The sequence below is a fragment of the Opisthocomus hoazin genome, chromosome 1 (genome assembly GCF_030867145.1).
Source record: "Opisthocomus hoazin isolate bOpiHoa1 chromosome 1, bOpiHoa1.hap1, whole genome shotgun sequence".
Classification (NCBI taxonomy): Eukaryota; Metazoa; Chordata; class Aves; order Opisthocomiformes; family Opisthocomidae; genus Opisthocomus; species Opisthocomus hoazin.
Genome location: NC_134414.1, coordinates 22,895,472 through 22,912,239, shown reverse-complemented (window position 1 = coordinate 22,912,239; position 16,768 = coordinate 22,895,472). Strand labels below are relative to the sequence as shown.

Below are 16,768 nucleotides of genomic sequence, written 5' to 3'. Positions count from 1 at the left end.
AGAGAATCTCTGCACATCAGTTCTGTGCGGTTGAGTTCACCACATATTCTGCCTTAGAAATGTTCACAGGTTCTTTGGTAGTGTGGTGCACAACTTTTAGCCCAGGTCTGAACAGTAATCTTCTTAAGACTGGGCAAGTGCAGGCTTGGTTGTTGCCAGGACTAGTTATGTCGCATTGAAACAGACCGGTAAATGCCTTCATCTCTAAAACCCACAAGTTTGCATGAGAAATGGTACCTTTTTTCAGCATTGGTTTATGGTGGGTTTTTTTGTAAACAGGTAAGTCATTAGTCAGTAGACCGATATGTGATGAAGCATATGCAGATACCCTGCAGTTTATTAATGCTGTTCTGTTGTCTTTGTCTTGAAATACAAATTCCATTTCCTTTGTATTTCAAATCTAATGTAATATTTTTCTTTTTTTCTACCAAATACCGCATTATTGGAAGTTAGAAGTTGGTGTTCTGTGTTTGTCATGAAGTAATCAGAGATAAAAATTGCCACCCAGCAGAGTTAGCATAGGAAGGAAATTACTTAATTTCACAATGAATTACCAAGTCTTCTGACAGGATGAGAGGCAGTGGGCACAAACTGAAACACAGATGGCTGTGTCTGAATGTCAGGAAACATGTTTTTAGTGTGAGGGTGATGGAGCACTGGCACAGGTTGCCCAGGGAGGTTGTGGAGCCTCCATACTGGGAGATATCAAAAGCTGTCTGGACAAGGTCCTGGGCAGCCAGCTGTAGGTGGCCCTGCTGGAGCAGGGGGTTGGACCAGATGACCTGAAGAGGTCCCACATTAACCCTTCTGTGATTCTGTCATCTAAGTAAAGCTTTGACTTTATTGAACTTTATTTGAATTAACATTAAAATCCTACTATGTGCTTAGGTATTTGAATGCTTCCTTACTAGGTTTCATTTCATATAGATCTATGCATTGCTTAGTATTGTTAAATTTTACGTTTTCAAGTGAAACACTTCAAAGATGAAAGCTCTCTGAGTGAATCTTGAGTTGTTGCTCTTTATAAGGACCATGCGACCACAGCTTGTCCTGCCCTTTCCCCCAGCACAGTCTTATGGCTTCAGAGATTTTAGCCCCACAAAGATAATCAATTCTGCTGCCATTATTTTGGAAGAGGAGGTTAGGACACTGGCCTAACTTGGCACCTGCTGCAGAAATGACAGGTAAGGAGTCCTACAGGAGGGAGTGGGGAGCGTTGTGTGAAGTTGTGTAAAGCAGCATTGCTAACACTCCAGAAGCAAATGCCCTGTGTATTGGTGAGTTTTGTGATTCCTTAGGAGTGCTGGGTTTTTTAAATTGGAGAAAGTTGGATTATGCACATTTTAGGAAGTTTCCCTTGAAACGAGATTTCCCCCTAGTTTTTGAAAGATCCAAATTATCCTCAAACTAGTGAGGTCATCACATCTCAACTATATATAAGTATTTTTCTATAATACAAAGTTTATGCTGATATCCCTTAGTTTTAAAACGGTAAAATCTGATAAGACTTTCTCTTAGGCTTTGCCTATACACATTTTTGCTACTTTAAAGCAATTAAAAAAATTATTTTGAAATCAAACTAAATTGATATTAGTAAATATACTAAATGCCTGGCTACTTAACTGTCTAAAATTTTCTTAGAGGTTCTCTCATCGCATAGTTGTAAACTTGCTTGCACAGTGTGTAACGCAAGTAGAGCAATACTGCTGCTACTTAACACTATGCTAGCTGTGCTGGTTTAACTATATCTGGTGTGCAGCAGACTTTTCTAAATTTGTTTCAAACTCTGTATATAAACAAGCCGTAAGTTTCTGTGATAAGTGAACTCACTCAGAATTTCTAGAACCTGACATAAAACAAGCTCATGAAATTCTAACTGTAACTTCCAATGCTGAGTGATGCAGTGCTTTCCGATGCTTCTGATCTGTCAGGATTCTTAAGTTTTCTTTGTTAATTGGTAAAGTCACATCTACACGTCATTATTTCTAGGTGAAAGAGGTGATGAGGGTTAAAGGTTACTCTCTTGCTCCTTCAACAGTTTTGTACTTCTTAGCTGTTTCCTGACAAGGTAGAGTATCAAAACGCTCAGGAGCTTCGCATCTGTGTAACAGGGCCTGTGAGTTCAGAATGGAGAACATGACACTGCTGCTCGGATGTTTTTCCAAGCTGCTCAGCATGAACAGAGTCATGGAAAGTAGAAATCTGAGCATCTGAAGACATTGCTGCTGCGTTAATGACAACAAACACAGAATGGATAATTACAAAAATCAGTCTGATCAGCCAGCTATTCTGGTGCTGTTGGTTCCTCAACTGGACATGGGAGTGTTAGTGAGCAATATAGGGGACGGGGCCGTATTCAAAAACAGGGAATTGAGTTGCTATCTTTTCTACAAGAAAAAATAAAAATACTCTTTTTGCATTAAATGCAGTCTTACATCTGGGAACATAGTGACTTGCAAATGAACAATTTTTATTACATTCAGAAAGTACTTACAAATTTCAGTGTCTTCAAATTCAGACCTTGCTTAAGCTGTGCAGATGAAATCTTTGTCCTTTCTGTTTAAATATTTTCAGACATGCTGATCATTCCCCAGATGCCGAAGAAAGTTTAACTTGTGAAGTTTTGCAATCCAGACAAAACAGAAAAATAAATGTCCCTTGATTGTAGTATTGTCACTGGTGTGGGTGTATTACCTAGACACTACTAACTGCCACTGTTTTTTCTTTTTTGAAATCTGATTCCAGAAGAGGAATACTCACTTACCTCATTCATCTTAAAATGCTAACTTCAGATACCTTCTACCTTATAAATTGAAAGCTGTGAAATTCTATGTAAAATATTTTTAATAGTCTTGTCAAGGAAATTGAATGCCTTGTTGGCTCAGTTCAAGTAATATTTACCTTTTTGTTTCTAGGAACTTTTTTCTAGGAACGTTTTCTAGGAATTTTCCTTTTGAGCCTTGATTTGGTAATGTTCACTTTTCCCCTAAATACTTACTTGCTTCTGGCTGTCTGCAAGTGTGTGCTCTTAAGGAGAGAATTTGGGGAACATAGGGCTGGGAAAGGTTATATTGCCGTTTGTCTCCTGTAATCACTGGCAGCCATGCAGTGATGCCGAGGGGACAACTGGTTTACTCTCTGATGGTTTTATTGTTGCAAATGTGTGCTTTTGTCCTCAGCAGGGGCTACTCATGGTTAAGGTGAGCGGGTTAGCCAGACTTGAGTAAAAACTAAGAAAAGAATGGGAAGGAAAAGATTGCTTGAGCGTTTAAAAATGTCTAGCGCTGTATCTTCTGTTAGTATGTCGGCAGTCAACATTGTTATCTGTTACCTTTTGATAGGTAGACCTGAACAAATGCAAACATGAACACAGCTCTGCGGATCATCTCGGGTTCCCTTTGGAAACCCCAAATAAGTGGCCACAAGGGATTGTGTGTTTTCCTGAGAACAGCTCGGCATTGGAGGAGTTCTTCCTTTCTGTGTGATGGATAGTGGCTCTGCTACTCTCAGAATGATACCTGTGCCTGCTGGTGCAAAATGTCCTGTGGTCCATTTCAGTGGAAGGCAAAATTTACCCAGGCTGCTGTTCTGTGTTGCTAGGTAATTCTTAAAGTAGACATAAAATAAAGGGGGAAATACGGGGTGGGGGTGGGGGGAAGCTCTTTGTTACAGAGGTCACCAAAAATCCTTTTTAAAAAAAATAACACAAACCCCAACCTGTTCTGTCAGTCAAGCCACTGAAGCTGCCTAGTACCAGTGTGCAAGGTAAATATAAAACGTCTGTCAGTGTTGTAGATTGTCGTGGCTGTTGCTGCCTGGTATGGTGCTGGGACAGCTTGGAGCTTGTCTGGCATAGCAGTTCTGTGCTGGAAAGACGGTAGTGGGGAGTACTGTGCTACGCTGAGTGTGTGCTACTTGAGACAGGCTGTACTGAGGAGCTGGTTTTCAGTTTTCCTTGACAATGGCACAGTATATGCACAGTATCGCTCAGTTTGTGCGTGATGCATCTGTTCTTATCAGAAGAGGCGTGTTGATCATGCTGTTAGCCTTTTACAAAACTGCAGATTCATTTTGCTTGGCACCGTATCCACTTTGAGCTTTAATTTAAAGAAAAGCTTTATCGTATGCATGAAGATGATTTAGAGTCTGTTACTTTGAAAAACTATTTGCTGTGTTCCTGCTCACTCTTACAAATCCCCCTTTTTCAGCACTAGCTGCTAGGTTACATTCAGGTCTAACAAAGTAATTACTGTTAATCATAAACGGTAGCATTTATGTAGGGTAGAAAGGTTGGAATGATCTTAATTTCTTGTAGAAAGAGAATCCTGAAGTAGTAGTGCAGAGGCAGATTGTTTAAAATCCCCCCCAAATCACTTTGAGTATTTGAGTTATGGTAAATGATTAATTTGTAACACTACCATATCGTCTTACTGGCTGGTTTTAGGGGCTGTCTTCAAAAACCTACCAGATTTATTTGGCTACAGTTCTGTCACTACTAGTTGCCAAGAACCTGGCTCACTGCTTTCTCTTCGGTAAATCTGTGTGGCCAAGGAGAAGAAGGTAACATACACTGGGTGTTAGGGAAACTGGAGAGACTGTGTTAGGCCCTTGGAAGTCTTAGCCTTGCTCTTTGTAGATTGGGGGGGGGGGGTAGACAACCTAATTATTATGTTTGTTTCATAATATTAAAATACAGACTGAAAGGTGGGAAGTTTGTGATTGTAGCTTCCCCTTAAGATGGGTACATACTTACCAATAGCTGGACTAGATTCACCATGTGGAGGTAATGTCCCAGGACACTAATGTTTGTCCAGGTGACAATTCCAGCCTGGTCCCCGAGGCTGACAGTCATCACTATGGCCATTTTTGTATTTGACCTCCTAAATGATTTTGAATACTAGCACTTGCAAAATTATAGCTCTAGTTACAAAGCGTTAGCAGGCTGTGTGCTGTTGCATCTGCTTTAGGAAGAAAGTGTCCATTTTGCTGAATGTCTGTTATGGAATAGATAACAGGATTTTCTGAAATTGGATATATAGCAAGCTGCACCACGGGGGAGGGGAAAGATGGAAGCAAATGGGAGAACTGATGAATTAACAGCACTGTTAATAGGATTCAGACAATACATTGTGCCAACTTTAAAACTGTATTTATTCTGAGCTGCTAGCCTCAGCCTTTTTGCAGCTCTCTCTGATAAGGTAAATGTTACCTTTACGGTAAATGTTTGTGGTTGTGTTTGCACCTGTGTCACTCCTGAATTGCTTTTTGGGGCCGTTCCTGAAGCGAAGCTAGTCTGAAAGGTGCCAACTGTCTGTGGCTTTCCAAAGTCATTCCTTCTGTAGCAAACACTGTGCAGGGTGTACTAAGTTTTCTGGTCATCAAGCAGGACTTCAAGATGTTGGTAAATTGTTTTTAAGAAGTTGTGTGTGAGAGCCTACAGAGCTCTTCGTCCCCTTGTGCTGCTGTAATGGGGGCTTTCCCAGCAGTCTTCTTCCCCACAGGGGTTTCTTTGGGGCTTTTTGGCTCCGCGGTGCATGTCTGTCTGCTTCCCCAGCCTGAGGAATGGATTGTCTTAAACCCACCCAACATGGCAGTGCTCGCACGTTGTTTTAAGTCGGAGGTATTTGTGGGAGGGGGTTTCCGTTGGGGGCGGGGGAGGAGGGAGTGTCTGCGTGTGGGCGAGAGCTGTTCTGAAGCCCGAATGACTGGGGCAGGGAGCTGTTGTTTTCAGCACTTTGGATAATGGTTTGCGTATGGACTCTGGAAAAGGACACACAGAGTTCAGGGTGAACACCCTTACTAACTCTTTCAGTTATTATTTAGGCCTTCAAAAATATGTTTTCAATAATTTGAATTAATAAATGTAGCAGGAATAAAATTATACTCTGACTTGCTGTCTGTTCTTCCTGCAAATGTCTGTACTTACTGCAAATGCAGGCAGGTCTACTGCAGAATTTTTGAAATAAGTCTTAAACTTTTGCATCAATTTCTCATGCTTTTAAGTATTGAAATGTATTTTAATGAGACTTGTGTGCAGCTCTGCTCTGAGATGTTACTATCAAGTAGGACAACATTTTACTCCAGTGTAATTCAGTTGTATCATTTTTGTATATAGCTTTGCACCTTTTAAGAATCTCTTAAATTGCTGTACCGCACAGGGAGGAGACTATTTGTGCTTCCATACCTTCAGTGCAACTACAGTGAGAGCAGTTAGTTCTCAGGTGTCGTTAATAACTCTGTGTTGTGTGCTGGGATCCTAATTATTGTGGTGGCAATGAAGTGAGGAGGGTGGAATGTCACTTTGGCCACATGCACTGGCAGGCCTAGAAGAAGACCGTATTGTGTTTAAAGTGAGTGTGTCAAAAACCTTCCAAAGAGAAATGACTTAGGGCTCTTTGGAGCAGAACTGCACTTAATCTACTCCAAGCAGAAGTATGCAAATTTAGGAACTTGTTAATGTTCTTGGAACAGCTGTTTTTTAACTGCTGAGGTAGTAAAATTAAATTTAAAATCTTTAGAGACATCTGTGTAGTAACAACTGAAGGGTGAGAATGGGTAGAGAATAAATGGATTTTTTTTTCTGGTGATGTGAAGTTTTATTATGTTTTATTTCTCTGTATTATACTTACGGGTATTTGAAAAGTGAAGCTACTGTATTTTGTAGTTTGCTTGAAGTGTTGCAGTTAGTTACTGTCTGTTTATTTTTTTAGGTTACTATTAAAATCTTAAAATGCAGATGAAGACTGGCTTGTGCAGAATCCTTCTGCTGTCCTGTGCATACAAAAGGGAATCCTAAACCAAGTGTTCATACAAGGTATGTATTAGGATATTTGGCTTTATTCAGCAGTTACTGAAATTAGGAGCCCTCTTTTTGTTCACAGTTGCAATTTAATGTAATCTGCTTCTGTACTTCAACTAAAACTTTCCTTCAGATAATGCAATTCCTCGCATAATTCCTCTTGTATGTTAACATGTTTTTAAAGAACTTCAAGTGTATGTACAAAGCCTCTTGGCCGACAGCTCAGAATCCAGCTAGCCATAATGCATCTTACATCCAGAAACCGTGATGCCCCATTAATATGGCGCTGCACGTGTCTGAGCTACTGGAGGTTACTGATACCTTGCACTCAGAATCCAGCTTGTGTGGTCAGCGTTGCAGTTTCTGGTTCGGAACACTCCTCGGGATTAGCCGGTAGGCTTTGGTCCGCGAGGCTGCGGCCATGCACTCCGTGAAACCTGGGGCAGGGTTCAGTTTGCGGACACGTAGGGTGCGTAGTGTCACCTGCAGCACTGACAGATACAAAGGTTTTACAGGGAGATTTATGCAGCTTGGTTTGGTAGTCCTGATAGTTCTGAAACTCCAAAATATCAGTTGCTTTTATAAAGTAAAAATAATTTTAAACACTGATGGCCTTTGACTGAGGTGTGCAAGCTCTGCTAAAGCAAGAGGGATTTGGGTTAGTTCTCCTCTGTGTTTGTGTGGCTGGTAAATGTAGTCAGAGCTGTCTCTATAGTTGTGTTAACAATAAATAGAGAACTAGATCTACAAAGAACAAGATATATTGAGCTATTTATTAATGACCTGTAAAATATGTCCCTCCCTGTGGCAGGGGATTTGGACTGTAGATGATCTTCAAAGGTCTCTTTCAACCCAAACGGTTCTGTGATTCTATAGTAGTATTCTTCTATAGTTGTAGTCTGTATGATTTACTGCTCATTAGAGGGGTCCTTTTACTGATTTCCAAGTCAGCTGATGAATTAAGTGTGGGAAGTAAGTGGTAGAACTTCAGGGTTGCATGGGAAGTGTAAAAACGATGGGGTCCTTTGTTGTTCTGTAACAAGCATGAGGAGGGCAACATGAGAGAAGAAACCTTCCTGCAGTAATGCATCTTAAACTGTACTGTGAGTTACAACTAATACTAAAATTTGCCTGTGTGGTCTTTGATTCCCAAGACTGAAATAGTTCAAAATTTCTACCCAAGACAGGCAGAATCCTATCATACTGTCCGCAGAAGCTCTGTCTCCTTTTTTTCTACCTTTTACTCTCTACCTGCTGTGCCTCATTGCATGTTTCACTTAGGTAGCACTGCTTTGTAAAGGATTTTCCAAAGAAAAAGTTTTCTTTGTGCGTGCTGCGGATGGAGAGTTGGAGCCCTGCTCCCCTCCCTGGTGTTGCGGTCTCCCCAGTCACGTGCTGCGTGCAGTGGTTACCCTGGCTACTGGAAATGACGTCTCCTCCCCTGAGCCCTGCAGTGCTAACTCTGTTCTCACTTCTGCAGCTGAAACTGGGGCAAGCTTTCCACAGAATCCCAGAATATCTGAGGCTGGAAGAGCACTATGGAGATGATATAATCCAAGCTCCTGCTCACAGCAGGATGTCGGGTAGAGCAGGTTGACCTGGACCCTGTCTGTTTGGGTTTGGTCTCCACGGAGTGGAGGCCTCAGAACCTTTCTGGGCAACCTGTACCAGTGCTTCGTCACCCCCACAGTGAAAAAGTGTTTCCTGATGTTCAGAGGGAACCTCCCGTGTTTCAGTTTGTGCCCATTGCCTCTGGTCCTGTCACTGGGCACCACTGAGAAGACTCTGTCATCTTTATACCTTCTCATCAGATGCTTATAAATATTCATAAGATTTTGCCCCGCCTTCTCCAGGCTGAACAGTCCCAGCTCTTTCAGCCTTTTGTAACATGAAAGATGTTCGAGTCCCTCAGTCATCTTCCATTCACTGAAGTCAGTCCAGTATGTCAATGTCTCTCTTGTACAGGGCAGCCCAACACGGGACACAACGCTCCACATGTCTCACCAGTGCTGAGCAGAGCGGAAGGATCACCTCTCTCCATCTGCTGGCAACTTTTTTTGTAACGCGGTGCAGGATGCTGTTGGCTGCCTTTGTGGCCAGGTCACGTTCTTTGCTCATTGTGCTTCTTGGCCTTGGTGTTCACCAGGACCTTATTTGCAAAGCTGCTCTGCAGCCAGCTGGCTGTTTCTCCAGCCTGTCGAGGTTCCTCTGGGTGGCAGCACAGCCCTCTGCCATAGCAGCCACTCCTTGCAGCTTTGTGTCACCGGCCGACTTGCTGAGGGTGTTCTCTGTCCCATCATCCAGTGCATGAATGAAGATGTTGAACAGTGTTGGCCCCAGTACTGATTTCTGGGGCACGCTGCTACTTTCTGGCCTCCAGCTGGACTTTGTGCTGTTGATCACAACCTTCTGGGCCCAGCTGTTCAGCCACTTTTCAGTCCGCCTCATTGTCCACTTCCTGAGCCTGTACTTTATCTGCTTGTCAATGAAGATATTAGGGTAGACAGTGTCAAAAGCCTTCCGGAAGTCAAGGTTGACAATTTCTGCTGCTCTCCCCATATCCACTGAACTGATCACCTCATCACAGCAGGCTGTCAGGTTAGGATCTGTACGGATTTGCAAATGAGCCCTTTGTAATCCATGCTGACTACTCTCAGTTACCTTCTTGTCCTTCTGTGTCTGGAAACGGTTTCCAGGAGTAGTTGGTCCATCACCTTTCCAGGGCCTGTAGTTCCCTGCGTCCTCCTTCCTGCCCTTCCTTGAAGGTAGGAGTGACTTTTGCTTTGCCCTGGTCCTTGCACACCTCTCCCAGTTGCCATGCCCTTTCAGCAGTGGTGAGCGGCCTCGCAGTGCCAGCAGCCAGCTCCTTCCGCAGTGGGGGCTGCCTCCCATTGGGCCCAGTGCACGTGATGTGTGTTCAGTTTGTGTTCCCCAGCCTGCACCCTGTTACCTGTTCAATATTGAAGTGGGGGGAGCTGAGGAGGTGGGAAAACTGATAAGCACCTTGTCGTGTGGTTTTTCCTTGCCCTTTGTTAAGGAGGTCCCTGTTGTTACCTGTCAGCTTCACCTCTGTGCCTGGGAAGGCCATGGGACAGATCCTCCTAGAAAGTATGCTAAGGCACATGGAGGACAGGGAGGTGATTCGAGACAGCCAGCATGGCTTCACCAAGGGCGAGTCTTGCCTGACCAACCCGGTGGCTTTCTCTGATGGCGTGACTAGATCAGTGGACAAAGGAAGAGCTATGGATGTGATCTGTCTGGACTTTGACACATTCCCTCACAACATCCTTCTCTCTGAATTAGAGATGCACGGATTTGATAGGTGGACTGTTCATTGGATAAAGAATTGGTTGGAAGGTCACAGCCAGAGGGTAGTCGTCAACAGTTTGATGTCCAAACAGATGCTGGTGACAACTGGTGTCCCTCAAGGGTCCTTACTGGGACCGGTGCTGTTTAATATTTTCGTCAATGACACAATGAGATAGAGTGTACCCTCAGCAAGTTTGCAGATGACGCCAAGCTGAGTGGTGCAGTTGACACACCAGAAGGACAGAATGCCATCCAGAGGGACCTGGACAAGCTGGAGAAGTGGGCCTGTGTGAACCTCATGAGGTTCAAGAAGGCCAAGTGCAAGGTTCTGCATCTGGGTCAGGGCAGCCCCCGGTATCAATAGAGGCTGGAAGATGAAGAGATTGAGAGCAGCCCTGCCAAGAAGGACTTGGGGGTACCAATGGATGAAAAGGTGGCCATGAGCCACCAATGTGCGCTGGCAGCCCAGAAGGCCAACTGTATCCTGGGCTGCATCAAGAGAAGTGTGGCCAGCAGGTCGAGGGAGGGGATTCTGCCCCTCTGCTCCGCTCTGTTGAGACCTCACCTGGATTCCTGCGTCTGTCTCTGGAGCCCCCAGCACAAGAAGGACATGGACCTGTTGGAGTGGGTCCAGAGGAGGGCCATGCAAATGCTCTGAGGGCTGGAGCACCTCTGCTATAAGGACAGGCTGAGAGAGTTGGGGCTGTTCAGCCTGGAGAAGAGAAGGCTGAGGGGGGAGACCTTATTGCGGCCTTCCAGTACCTGAAGGGGCCTATAGGAAAGATGGGGAAAATATTTTCAGCAGGGCTTGTTGCGGTAGGGCAGGGAATAATGGCTTTAAACTAAGGGAGGGTAGGTTTAGATTGGCTGTAAGGAAGGAGTCTTTTACACTGAGCGTGGTGAGGCACTGGCACAGGTTGCCCAGAGAAGTGGTCGATGCCCCATCCCTGCAAACATTCAAGGCCAGGTTGGACGGGGCTCTGAGCAATCTGATCGAGTTGAAGGTGTCCCTGCTCACTGCAGGGGGTTGGGCTAGATGACCGCTAATGTCCTTTCCAACGCAAAGCGTTGTATGATTTTCCAGTTGTAGTAAAATCACAATAAAATCATAATATAATCACACAGTAATGTGTAAGATGCACCAGGCTATGGAAATAAGTAAGCTACAAGCACGTACTCACAAAATCTAAAAAAGACAATACAGATAAAACTCTTTTATCAGGAAAGAAGTAGGAACAGAAAAAACACTTGATTGATTTTTTCAAAGTTTGACTCAAAGGAGATTTTTCTATCCAGATGACATTTTGTCATGACCAGGTAGCTCCTGGGATTTCAGCCGCCGTGCTTGTCCTTACGTACCAGACTGCCCCTGTTCGAGTGAGCCATTCGGGAGCCTCGGCGTCTGGCAGGTTTCCCAGGCGCCTCAGGATTTTTCTGTCCTCAACTTCCAGTTTCCTTCCTGTGAAGGGAAGAGCCGGATGGCCAGGGTTCCTCGGAGATACAAGCGTTTCTTTGGCTGAATAATAACTCCTTGTCTCAGTGGAGTGATAAAATCCTTTCCTTCTCTTTCTTTGTTACTCACTTGTGTGTGTGCGCTTTGGATTGCACCGTGAACCTGACTGACAAAGCCTAATGGCCTAATTAAATTGCGTTTAAAATTGAGGGAAGATTGGATAAAAACATGAGTGGATTGCATTGTATTTGGGGCAGTGTGCGCAACAGCAACTGTGAAAATGCTGCAAAAGACTCTGGGAGAGTGAGCCAAATCAGTCGCATAAAAAACCAGCTGCTCGGTTTGATCTTCGCCAACTCGTTGCTGAGCAGAGATGAGAGCTGGCCTTGGTGTGTCACCGCGTTCCCTTCTCCGGCGCTGAAATAAGTTTGCATACAGTTCTGTTGCACTACAAAATGTGCCGGGCTCCGATTTAATTCGTAGGCAGGTCAAAATGTCCTGCCAGGCTGCCTGCTGCCGGGGGTCCTGAGCAGTGAGGGAATTCCGGAGAACCTCTTGGAAGGAAGGGCTGTCTGGGAACAGCGGTAGCATCTCCCAGCTCTTTATCCAATTGTATTTGCTAGTGCACTGCTCGGTAGCTTGCTACGCGAGTCTTGCAGTGTGCTGTACTTGGAAAGTACATTTTTGAGGCAGTTACTGCGTGAGCGTCTCTTGCAGCTCCTCAGCCTGACTCATATTTATGGTTCTCCAGTGCATTAGGTTTTAATGGAAGCCGCTGGTGGCTGCGCACCCTCAGAACTGAAGGTGGCTTTCTGCCATACCGTGATCACGTGCAAAATGCTGCTCTTCAAGTTGGAATTACCAGGACCATCAGGGGTGAGAATATAATCATGTTGTCACTCATTAAAGCACTTAACAGTGGTTGTGATTTTTGTCATGTGGCATTTCCTTTGTCCTTTTTTCTTCATTGCTCTCGATGCTCTTGGGCACAAGAATAATGCTGTTATCCAATAAAATGGCAGCTAAATCTGTGAAGAGGGATGAATCAATGACCCTCACTTAAGCTGTGTTTGTTCTGCTTGTAGACGGGTCTGCCCTGCGAGGCCCGAGGGCATACGGCTGTTAGAACGGATGGGAAGGGGACCAGCACGGAGCAGGTGTCCCCCACCAGCAACCCAGACTGGAAAAGAGGCATCAGAACCACCTGCATACGGCGTCTGCTTGCGAGGTTCCAGAGGCCTCTTCCGTACGAGGAGAGGAGTTACAGCGGTGGTGACGTTATGCTCTTCAGCCTCTGGCGAGAAGGCGGTGGTACCCAGTGCGAAGCGAAGGCGAGCACTCTGTAGTAAAGCTGACGTTGTCCAGCTCTGATGTGTAACTGAGGAGTGCGTGCTACACTGAAAGACTGCTCCTTGGCTACATGATTGCTTTTGGACTTGTGAAAACCAGCTTTAGAGTTAAATGAAATGAGTAAGAAAATATTTTCAAGCAATAAAATATGTGAGAAAAGATGGGAAAATGGTGGGGTTTATATTTAAAGAAAAAATAAGTGTGGATTGTGTTTAAGTTGCAGTAGAGTTTAAAAGAGCACAGAAGTATTAGTTACCCTAGAGAATATCGTATGAGCCAGCAACAGCTGACAAGGGTGGGTAGGAAGTGTTAGTCAAGGGGGAGAGTCAAGCTGCAGTACGATGTCACTGTCCATGCAGGTAAGTTTGAGTTGGAAGTTAGGATAAGAATGCCTGCTGTCTTCATGCAGCTGAATAAAAAGATGAAAAACAAAACCCATGACTGAAATGAATAATGCAACATGAATTTTGATACAATGAGGTTTTAACATTCCACACTAATATATCACCAGTGGAACTATTTCGTTTCAGGGTTTCTGTATCTATTGTAAAACTGTTTCAAGTTAATCAGCGAATAACAGGATGTTTATTTCCTGAGATCGACAAGGCAGCAAACATGGATCGAGGGACTGCCAGGAACCTCACGGAGCCGAAAAAGGCAAATGCGAAGTCCTGCAGTGGGCACTGAAGAACTTGATGCAGTTGTGCAGCCTGGGCACGGGCGGGTTGCGAAGCAGCTTTGCAGGCGCTGATCTGGCCGGCGCAGATGGAGTCCAACCTCACCTCGGGCTGCCTTAGAAGAGCACAGCTGAACCAGGGGCGAGGAAAGCCATCTCTCCTCTGCTCGGCACTTCTGAGACTGCAGCTGGAGCGCTGCGACCAGTTCTGGTCAAGGTACATATGGGAACAAGTCCAGTGAGGCCACCAAGATGATCAGGAGGCTAGAGCACAGGAGCCATGGGGACAGGCAGCGGCGTTGTTCAGTCTGGAAAACAGGAGGTCAGCGGGTAGGCAATCTTCTCACTTCAGCTGTGTGATGCAAGGGGGCGGGGGAGATAAAGCCAGGCTCATCTTAGAGGTGCACAGCAGTGAGGAAGTCTTGTGAAGTGTTGCTTCATACCACTAATAAAAGCCCAAGTCAGTACTGTCGTCTTGTACTTAATTGGTCTCCCCACACTGCGGAACCACTGGGAGCTCCTGGCAACCCTCCTGTCTCAGGAAGGGTCAGTGCGGGGGAGCCAGTCTGGGGCGTGTGTGGGGCGATGTTCCCTTGCGGTTTGGGCACCCTCATCCTGCTGGATACAGAAGTGGGAACTGAGGAGTATCAAGACAGTAGAGCTGACAGATCCAGGAAAGCAAGGGGGATTTCAAATGCGCATCTCCCATGCCAGCTTCTCCAGACAGGATGTCACACCCAGCTTGCTAAAGTCTTAAAAAAAAAAAATCAAAAAACCCACAGGTAAGCACAGCCTCTGCAGGCTGGGGCTCTGGTGGTTACTGTGCTTGGCAGGGAGATGACTCTGTTCAGTGCATGATGTGCAACTGCTGTAGCAGGGGTGACAGGGCTTTTCTTCCCCAAATTCATATTCTCTCCACCTGGCTACTGGAAGTCTCTGCAGGTGACAGCTCCAGGGAATGCGGCTTCTTGTCAGAAAGTGAGGGTTTGTGATGCAGGCTGAAGATGTCACCACAGGGTGTCCAGCTCTGGCTGAAAGCGTTTGTGCTGCTGGAGCATGCCCAGGCGGTTGTGATGAATCTGGTTGTGGAGCAGGGTCTGGTGACTGTGTCCTCAGCTCCCACATGTGCAGGTGTGGTTGTCTTAAAGGCCAGAGCTCTGCCCACCACCCTTTTATGAGTGCCACACACAGGAGAGGAGAGGAGCGAGGTCTGGCCCATCTGCTATAAATGAGACCGTGCCAATGTTCCTACATGATTTGAACTGTGAGGAAGTACTACAGAAATTCCTGAAAAATACTCAGTTGTAGCTATCTCGCGTAACAGCTGAGACTGCTGTGGAGAAATCAAAAAGAAGCTGCTTCTGCCTGGTTCCTTCCTCCTGGCTGCTAGACTTGAAGTGTTTGAGATTTTATTTTTCTGAGACCCTTTTCTAGTCCAAGTTCTTACTGCTAGCAGGACAAATTTGTATTACATGCTGTCTTTTCTCTGCTTTTACTATTTTTTCCCTAGCCCTTCTCTTTGCTCTTCACTCAAACATTGTAACACAGGTTCAGAATCTGAAAAATATTTCTCTCATGTATGTAGGACAGAGAAAAGCCAAGGAACTTTAAAGTGTCAGGATTCAGCGGTGGGCTTGCAGCACATACCCATGCTGCACCAGTAGCTTAAAAAAAAGCTATTATTCTCTTGCACTCTTAAAAGGTAAAAGATGCCATTACAGCTCCATGCTACAGCAGGAGATGCCAGCAAAGCCAGAGACCCTGCATGATGCATTCCTGTAGCTACACTGTCTCAGCCCCCATGCTGCTGGACTGGTGCTGCTCTGACAGGCTGGCCTGAAGGAAAGGGATTTTACGCTGGCTGTGCTCCAGCGTGGGGGAAGGCGGGGGGAGCGGGAGAAGGGAACTGCAGCAGGTACAGAGAGGCAGAGCATTTGATCTGCCAGAGGGCAGGAAGGCTCTGCAGAGGGATCTGGACAGGCTCGATCGATGGGCCGAGGCCAACTGTATGAGGTTCAATAAGGCCAAGTGAAATGCTACAGGCTTGGGGAGGAATGGCTGGAAAGCTGCCCAGCAGAAAAGGACCTTGGGCTGTTGGTTGACAGCTGGCTGAACATGAGCCAGCACTGTGCCCAGGTGGCCAAGAAGGCCAATGGCATCCTGGCTTGTATCAGGAATAGTGTGGCCAGCAGGAGCAGGGAGGTGATGGTGCCCCTGTACTGGGCACTGGTGAGGCCGCACCTGGAGTACTGTGTTCAGTTTTGGGCCCCTCACTACAAGAAGGACATTGAGGTGCTGGAGCATGCCCAGAGAAGGGCAACAAGGCTGGTGAGGGGTCTGGAGAACAAGTCTCATGAGGAGCGGCTGAAGGAACTGGGTCTGTTTAGTCTGGAGAAGAGGAGGCTGAGGGGGGACCTTATTGCTCTCTACAACTACCTGAAGGGAAGCTGTAGTGAGGCAGGTGTTGGTATCCTCCCAAGTAACTAGCAATAGGATGAGAGGCAATGGCCATTAGGAAAAATTTCTTTAGTGAAAGTGGTCAGGCATTGGAACAGGCTGCGCAGGGAGGTGGTGGAGGCACCATCCCTGGAGGCATTTAGAAGATGAGCAGGTTTATCAGGCAGGGTGGTGTTGGGTGGATGGTTGGACTTCATGATCTTAGAGGTCTTTACCAACCTTAATGATTCTATGATTTCAGACAGCCCTCGGGCACGCTGACCCCTCCTAGCTGGCTCAGAGGGCAGCTGTACTCAGTACTACCTGTGTCTTCCATATATTAAAACAGCTTTCTTCCATCCAGACTGATCAAAAAACATCTCATTTTTGAAAAATGGGTGCAGAAAGCACAGAAGACCTGCGATAGTCAGCTACATCACCTAGCAACCTCCAGTACCTGTGAAAGAAGCCAGGAACACCAGCGCTGATGATGGAGCAGTGAAAGATGAATCCACGGCTTCACAACAATTTATTGCCATTGCAGTTTGTAGTAACTGCAGCTGCTTAACCCTGCTGACAGATAGCAGCAAGAAGAAACTGAGCAAGTATTCAAAGGTATTTCTCCACTGTGACTGAGGATCATTTTTTATTGTAGCTGCTTTCTCTTCGTCCTTTGTCCACCAAAATCTTTTTCTTAGCAATATGATAAAAACCGTATAATAAAATCAGACAAAAACCAGCTTTG

At 45.5% G+C, this 16,768-nt stretch overlaps 1 protein-coding gene across 6 annotated transcripts in view; it reads left to right on the top strand.

Moving 5' to 3' along the window:
- Positions 1-16,694, top strand: part of PSPC1 (paraspeckle component 1) — a 68,504-nt gene extending 51,810 nt beyond the window's left edge. Inside the window, exons 7-10 of one of the 6 annotated variants that reach the window (XR_012763721.1) lie at positions 6,711-6,814; positions 12,313-12,437; positions 12,647-13,804; positions 16,388-16,694. The gene's annotated coding sequence lies outside the window, so the exon portion shown is untranslated. Of the gene's footprint in view, positions 1-3,341; positions 3,601-4,444; positions 5,621-6,710; positions 6,815-12,312; positions 12,438-12,646; positions 16,331-16,387 lie in introns of those variants that run through there. The other 5 variants (XR_012763720.1, XR_012763719.1, XR_012763725.1 and 2 more) reach the window with 5 other exon arrangements.
- The last annotated feature ends 74 nt before the right edge of the window (positions 16,695-16,768 follow it).